Raw genomic sequence first — 8597 nt, forward strand, 5'->3', positions numbered from 1 at the left:
TAGTTATCTCCTTTGCAGCAGATCTAGCGTGAACATTATCGATCCATTTAATTGGGAGCAGCGTCTGCACTCCGAGAGGAGAGAGAGAGCCGCAGGTTCTGGCTTGTCATTGTTGATAAGTGATATGTCCTTCTTATAAGAAACTTTTAAAAGGGAAATCATGAAGGAAACAGCAGTTCCCACTACTGACCATTTAAAAACTGTGAGAGGGCCCAGCCGTGGGGTACAGCACTAGCCATATGAGCAGGCAGAAGATCATTGAGAAATAAATGTGAATTAAAGCGACTGTCTTAAAGCGACAGTGCACAATTTATACATTTGTTAAACAGCATAAAATTAGCAGTATTTTAAGCAATTCACATTTTAAAAAACAAATACTTTTCATACTAAATTATAGGCTATAAAAAATGTATTTTTTTTATGTGTGTGTCGGGGGTGGGGGGGTTGTTGTGCGGCCCGCCGGGCAATTTTCAAAACCCAATGTGGCCCTTGAGCCAAAAAGTTTGCCCGCCCCTGAGTTAGATTCTACCCCACAAGCCACAATAGGGAACGTTCAAGTAAGCGTTAGCACATATACAAACCTATTAATGTTAGCTAACATGCTAAGCATTGAAAATGAATCGTTAGCAATAGCCACTGCTTTTTTTGAGCTGACAAGCGTTAAAAAATGCGTGGAAATCGTAAAAAACTTAATCAGCCAATCAGTGTTACAACGATGTGGAGTCGAAATGTAAATTGTTAGTATGGTTTTAATGTGTAAACAGCCCAACCGCGATTTTGCAATGAAGTGAATGGAGTCATTTTAGGTACTACTTTTACGAGGTCTGTAGTTCTGTCAAAATTTATCTTATCTTTGAACAGACTACATGGTTATCTTCCTTAGACTTCGTAGATGTAGTTACTACAATTTGGAGGCTTAAATTGAAGTGTAAATATGGTTTTAATGTGTAAACAGAACAACCGCGATTTTTATGAAGCTAGAAAAAGGAAGTGAATGAAAGAATAGTTACTGCTTTTCTGAGGGCTGGCGTTCTCATAAAATCGGCGTAATCTTTGAAAAAGACTACCTGGTTATCTTCCTTAGACTTAGTAGATGTAGTTACTACAATTTGGAGTCGAAATTGAAGTGCAAATATGGTTTAAATGTGTAAACAAGACGCCTGATGTTTAATATATGTTAATGAATGGGCACAGTATTATTGTGTACAGTAATGGGCTATCAGTAGTATGTAAACAGTTCATGTGTTATGTGATTTACATAAACTAGTAAACAACAGAAATGTTAAAAGCTGGTATTGTGTTTCCTGAATTCTTACATTCAGGCATTCAAATGAAATGTAATTCAATAGCATATATATACACTCTCTATCAGTGTATGGTGCTTGCATGAGGGAAACATCCCAAAACAACGGCACCCATATAATTGCTTATGTTTTGAGAAGTATTTCTCATGCAAGCATCATGCAACAATGCAAAAACAATGAAACTATTGTAGGCCTAATTTATATTTTACATTAGTAAAGCAGTACTCTGATGTGCATGCTTTCACAAACTTTTGTGAACAATCTTAGCACTTTAAACATTGACTGTTTTGAAGTGCATGTATAGCAATATAGTATAAAAATAATAATAATTGTGATATCATTACAATTTGATGGGGGGTGGGAGGACGGGGTGGGTTCATGTAGGTGGGCCCTATGACCCCAAAGTATGCCTTGACTGGGCCTCAGGTCAAAGAAGTTTGAGAAAGGCTGATGTAGACGACAAAGCAGCAAGGAGGCGTTGTGTGATCATTTAAACAAGTTTTATGACAAGGTCGATGAGGGGGGGAAAAATCGTACATTTCTGTGCAAACTTTGCCCGCACTTCAGTCACATTGTCTTTTAAGAAAATGCAGTCCATTTTTCGGTTCCAGCAGCCAACAACCTCAGAACTGACCCTTCAGGCCTCTCAGGAGGCGCTGGCCTTCTAACCTAGTGACCACCATATCAACCAGCATGATTGCCCTAGTAACCAGCATAGCAACCACGATATTTATGCGTTTTAGCTTATTGGATGTTGCGTTAATGCAGATAACTTTTGATCCGTGTGCCCGATTTTCATAAATGAGGTACCGTTGGAATCCTTGGATGAGGGCGAGTTCCATGCCCCTGATCAAACCCACTCTTGCAGTTCTTCGGAACCGCAAATCTAGTTATTATTATTAAGTGTGCTTGCAAAGCAAGCTGGCGGGGCCATCCTATATCATTAAGATGTATAGTCTGGCATCGAATCATTCACCTCGCTTAATCCAAGGGGCGGGCAGAGAATTGTCTTTCAAACTGCCTAGGCATGCAATAGGCCAGCGCTTACGACCATATCCGTATCCGGTCGGCAAAGCGGCAAATACATCCTTCTTCTAAAGTAATGACTTAAGTGCATTGTGTTGCTCAACTTTCAAAGAAAAGCACAAGTCCAACTCCTCCAAAGTTGGCATAACGCCGATTCAAACAACCGCTCTTCTTCGTTCGCCATAGCCACCTTCCTTGTTGTTCACAGTGAAGGACTGTCGTTATCCTGTTAAGCCCGCCTTTAAGACTCTCTAACAAAATAGAGAGCTGTGATTGGAGAACATCCACGGTGCTAAGCCAATAGAAATCCCTATGGTTCGATACTAGACGTACAGGCTGAGCAAATTAATTTGCCGCCGCTAGGGTGCGTCTAGATTTCTAGGCTACACTTATTGTTCTTAAGTTTTATTAAGTGTGCTGGCAACTAATGCTGTGGACATTACTTTATTCTGAGATACATCAATAGGCTCTCAAAACAATCCTAAACAGACATAAGGTTATTATAGAGCAAATCCATATAGATTATTTGTCAAATACACCAGTAAAACAGAATTATGGGATGGAATATATAACATTCACACTCATAGCTCATATTTTTAAAATAAATCAGTGAAAAAGTATCCTGACAAACAAGCAGCATTTTAATGCCTTGGTCATATTTCATAATTTCAATTCTTCTCTAAGTTACCTGATAGCCCAGTTTGAGAGGTGCAAGACGCGTGACATTATTTATTTTTGCAGCCAATCACTGCTGTTGTTTTATTTTATTGATTTGATCTTAGTCATAGAAGCTAAATTCGAAGGCAGGCCACAGGTAAAATCCAACGAACCGCATTCACCCCACAAGCCAATAGTTGAATAGCCCTCTCCTAGAGCTTTAGAGGTATTGCCACTGCTCCAACACTGAAAGCACTGTTAGAATGCCTGGATCAAGCCAGGTTCAGCATAGCGTATGCCACTGTCTGCTCACGTTGGTGACCGGACCAGGGCAAGCACACTTTCGCAGTTCCTGCCGGAAATGCAGTCTAGTGTGGAAGTGTGCTTGCAAAGCCTCAAAAGCCTCAAAATTTACATACAGACCAGCCCACTGGTGTTCTGAGCCCAGGAACGTGAATGGAGAGCGAAGATGAGACAAACACTAGTTTAGCTGCCTGCTCGTTTACTTCCACAGGAATTATAAAGCAGACAGTTCTTCAAGGATATCGAAAATGAGCCACGGTCGTAAATGCAGTGTTCCAGGCTGAAACTTGGCTACAAAGAAAGCTGAGACTTTCCATAGTCTTCTCAAGGATTAAAAAGTTCGAGGGGCATGGATAATGTTTTTCTACCAGAAGATCCCTGCAAAGTTCGACACTCCGTTATTAATTTGTAAAACATTTCACCGAAGGCAGTTTTCAAAATCTTGTACAGTTAAGCAGGATTTGCTAAGCTGCTGTTACTGAAACGAGGGGTTGTTCCGACCGCATGCTGTAAGTATTATTTTGTCGCTAAGCAGTTATTAGGCATGCTAACGTGTATCTAGCAAGTATGTGTGATTTAGTTCATTGGCAAGGCTATTTAATTTTCCTGTGTGTCATTCGGTTAAAACCTGTGTTGTCATGTTAACCTACATTTTACTAGGCATGTTTGTCGAGATCTCTGACAGGTTATGTTCTCAGCAAGATAGCTAACTGAAGCTGAGTAACACGATAGTTTGGTTGCTAAGCTGTAATATAACCAATACCCATATAACACATACGTTTTTGACGTCAGAAGTTGAAACAACTTCACGTTATCAATTCAAATGATATCTAGTCGATATGTTGAAAACCGTGTTGTCTAGATACAATGGATTTATTTGCACGTTCTTATTTTAGAACATTACAAGAACAAAGCCAAACAGATGCTCCAAGTGTGGCATCTTGCGGGGCTTAGAATATTAGCAAATGCTTTTGCTGTGAGTTAACAGCTTGGTGTGTGCATGCAAAATTGACTTTCACTTGTGTTACAACATTTCTGTTGTTTGGTTTAGGTTTTATCTAGCAGCCATGCACTTCAATGAGATTGCGGAGTCCCCCACAACAGAAGACAGCCAAGGAGAAACTATGTACACACTTGCCAAACAATTTGTAAGTTTAATAAAATATATGTTTTTATTACAAACAACAAATCAAAATGTGCAACAGTATAGGCACTAAAAAGAACATTCGATTCGATTCACACACAACAGGCTGTCTTAGACCTGATGCTTCTGGTGTCAAAATCATCATCAGTACTGTAAACAAAGCACAATGTTCAGGGCCATACAATTTGTTTATTGTACAGTATACAGCCTACAATGCACTGTATTACAGTATCCAATATAAGTCCTCTTTCTTGTCCTCGAGATCATCAAAGACCCTCTTCCTTATTGGGATGCCGTCCAGCGGATTCCTGTGCCCCAGGACTTGTGTGCTCAGCTTGACAGACCTTCCATGGAGGATGCTGTTGCTGAACATGTGTCACGGTTCAGTCGAAAAGGGGTCTGAATCCAACGTACTACCCTGAAGTATCCGGAAGCTCCCTCCATATGCGTAGCACCACAAACAAGGGGATCATGACACGGACGCTTCTTCTAAGGAAACCCCAGCTCCTGCTCACAAAAGACCTGTAGGCCAAGTCACTTCATTGCCTGCAACGAGAACAGGGTGGAAAAGCAAAAAAAAATTTCTATTTATTTTTTTCTATTTTACATCAGAGTATCACTGGACGATTGTTGAAAAAAAAAAAAAGTTTATCATTTTGTGGTGTTGATCAAACTGTTTTTGCAATATGCTGAACCAATAATGAATGTGTATTGGTTAAAAATATTTTATTTATACTGTATATTGTAACTGCTAACACTTGTATCAGATTGTCCTCACCTTTCCATTCCTCTGATTCTCAAACGGCCATGGTCAGCTCTGTAAATATTCATTGCATTTTGCAAAGAATATAGAGGCACAACGGATTGAGGCCATGACGGTCATTCAGGTCAGCTCCTCAGGAACCTGGGTCATTCTTTTAATAACCTGTAAAAACAAACATAATTTCCCTGCTGTTATTTCGTAATGTTGAATGAGCAGGTAGTACAAAGTAGCAAATGTCTCCAGTTTTAGTTACCAGAGTTGTAAGCTAACATATTAGGCTACTACATGGAAAGAAGGTAATAATCTCAATCAGATGTCAGCAGGATAGTTACAAGATTACATTACACTGACTGTACCTACTGTATTTTAAACAGTGATATTTATAGGATTTTTGATCATTGTACTCTACTCCATTGTAGCCTACTATGTAAATTGCCCCTTGGGGATAAATAAGTGTTTTTGAATTGACACAAATTGGCCTAGTAATATTTTCGTTGACCTCGTTTCACTTCAGCCATAGGCTACAAACTGCACAGAGCTCTTGCCCAGCTAACTGGACGTCCCGTTGTAAGATCATACGTTACTACATGGAAAGAACGTAAAAATCTCGATAATCAGATGACTTAATCAGCAGGATAGTAGTTACACGAGTACATTAGACCTACTGACACAAACGTAATATTTTCATTAAGGCGAGCAGTAGGCTACTCGTTTCACTTCAGCCATAACATTATAGCCTACGAACTGCACAGAGCTCCTGCCCAGCTAACTGGACGTCCTGTTGTAAGATCGCATATTACCACTACAATAATGTATGTAACTCCTAATCAGATGACCTATTCACCAGGAGAATATATATGACTAAAACGAGTACTTTCCTTGCAAGCAGCACTCCTTTCACTACAGCATAGCCTGAACTGCCCACAACGGGCTACAAACTTTTCAGCTAGCTTCTAACTGGACATCTTGACAAAAATTGCACAAGGGTACAAGTTGTAAAACATTTCTTTGTGTGCAAATTAATAACTTCTGTTGCTTACAATGCTAAAAACGAACCTAATACAATGTTTAGCTTAGTCTACGACACTAACGCGGCGAGTATTACAGCTAGCTAACTGGGCTCGTGTGGCAAACTCAAGTAAATGACAAAACTTACCACTCTGAAGTAGTCATTTCCAATCTATGGGCGACTGGTTACTCCTCTATTTCAGATTCTTCCTCTGATTCAGGCTCAAATATGCTGTTCAGCACCTATGTCTCCATAGTATTTCCACCTTGGCTGTTTCAGTGAGTGCTGTCGGCCATGTTTGCGTCTTTGCTCCAGAGCTTCGCTCGTTGTAAACCAACCAATCAGCACGCAGGTCATCTAAATATTCATGAGCATACCATAAAAGGAAGAAAACCTCTCGTTTCATTCTAGGGCTTTTAACCAGGCTTGCATTAGGGCCATAGAACAGCACATATGCCATTTTCAGCCCAACCAATGTTACACACCCTATTCAGAGACCTTAAGGACCAGCACAAAATACCCTATATCATCATTCTATCACCCCTTTAAGTTTTATTATTATTATTTTTCCCGTCTCCCTAATTTTTTGTCAGCCCTAGCGCCTAGGCCCTTTGAGACAGAGACACCGTTCCAACTTTAAAACGTCCGCTCAGTACCGGTGTAAGTTGGTCGTGAAGATGACGTCAGGTGGGCGTGCCGTTCGTCCGCCATATTGGATTGAACAGAAAGCGAAACTAAATTTTTACAGGTCACAAATTTGATCCGAACGCCATGAAACTTGACGTACATTATCCTTGGACCAAGCCTCACAAAAGTTACCGGAAGGATTTTTGATTTTCGAAAGCGTTTGCCCGTCACAGCCAAACGAAATCGGCGGCGAAGCTCCGAAACAGGAAGTCGTCCATATCTCAGGAACACTGTCACATATCGATACCAAATTTTGTATATGAACTGGGGACTCCAATGTGAGGGTGCATAAGCTAAAAAAAAAAAAAAAAGAAATATTCCAAAAGTTTCCATCATTTTGCAAACCACCCACAGGTATTTGGTAACTCTCACCATTCACTTTCTATCACAATGTTCCAAGTATGCTCAATGCCTCTGGGCAATCTTGCCCACTCATGAAATCCTTGCTCTGCCATGGGATAGTATGGACTTACAAACTGCATTAGCAAGGAGAACAGTAGCTATATATAGCTTACATAATAGAGTTGTTTTCACATTGACGGTATTGAAATTACATTTTTCATTATTGTTAAATATCATGATGGGAGAGTATTATTAAAAATGTTACAAGTATGCAAATGCATATGTTTATGGGCATTTAGGTTTTACTGTGTTGTTTTGTTGTAAAGACATACAAGGCATTCTGGGCCATGTAATGAACAGTGGTCGGCAGCACTCCATAGGCTACGTATTAATATGAATAGGTGTTTCTGTAAACCTAGGGACAATAAACAGCTATCTCTGTTACAAAAAAACGAGCTGGTAATCGCTCAAGTAGTACATTTATCCTGAACTGATCTGTCAAAATAAGCCCCGCCCCCTGAAACGCTTCATAAATCACGTCATAACCACAGACCTCATGTTTTTTATGTAATTATCCTGAAATTAGCCATGTGGTTGTCACCACGCCCCCTTTTTTATGCAAATTAGTGTTTGTTATTGTTTTATTGTTTTGTGAGTCATGTGACAGTCATGTGACTGGTGTCAAACCCTGGGCAGCCATATTGGATGTAAAGTCATGTGACAGTCATGTGTCTGGTGTCAAACAATGCCCGCCCCTTGGCATCCATATTGGATGTAGTGTCATGTGACAGTCATGTGACTGGTGTCAAACCCCTGGGCGTCCATATTGGCCCCCAAACCCCCATGTGTGTTTTGTGGATAATGGGGAATCAGATAAACTTTGTAAGAGTTGTATATGTTTAGTGGTAAATGGGCTAAATACAAAAAAAAAAAAAAAAAAAAGAAAGAAAATGGAGTTGCCGGGATTAACCAGGGATCTTTAGATTTTCAATCTAACGCCTCTCCCCAACTGAGCTATTTCGCTGCAGGGCTTCAATGGTATGCAATGCATCCTACTTTGTAGGGATGGTGTTTTGTCCGGGCATGTCTCTGAGTGTGTTGTTTGAGACCCCTTTCATGTCGGGGGTCTGCCTACTACCTACGTGCACTAGTGCTAATAAGATTGTAAAAGACCTGTTTATGAGTAGTGACGTCTGTATGCAGACACCTGGTTATCTATAAACCCTTTTGTAGTGGGTGTGTTTTGCCCCGGCGTGTCTCTAGGATTGAGATTATAAATGCTGTGGGCGATGTATGGCTATCATTGTTAGCAGTGATTTTGAACAGAACTTACCATGGCTGACATGATTGAATCGGCAAAAT

The 8597-nt window shown here is 40.2% G+C and overlaps 1 long non-coding RNA gene across 1 annotated transcript; it reads right to left on the reverse strand.

Annotated features, from left to right (window-relative positions):
- Nucleotides 1-4840: 4840 nt before the first annotated feature.
- LOC125292592 lies at nt 4841-6438 on the reverse strand. Its single transcript, XR_007193230.1, has 3 exons — nt 6354-6438; nt 5213-5359; nt 4841-4980 (listed from the first exon to the last, which is right to left on the reverse strand). It is a non-coding gene; the product is annotated as an uncharacterized LOC125292592 (long non-coding RNA).
- Between the last annotated feature and the right edge of the window lie 2159 nt (nt 6439-8597).

This window comes from Alosa alosa, chromosome 3 (assembly GCF_017589495.1).
Source record: "Alosa alosa isolate M-15738 ecotype Scorff River chromosome 3, AALO_Geno_1.1, whole genome shotgun sequence".
NCBI classification, from domain to species: domain Eukaryota; kingdom Metazoa; phylum Chordata; class Actinopteri; order Clupeiformes; family Clupeidae; genus Alosa; species Alosa alosa.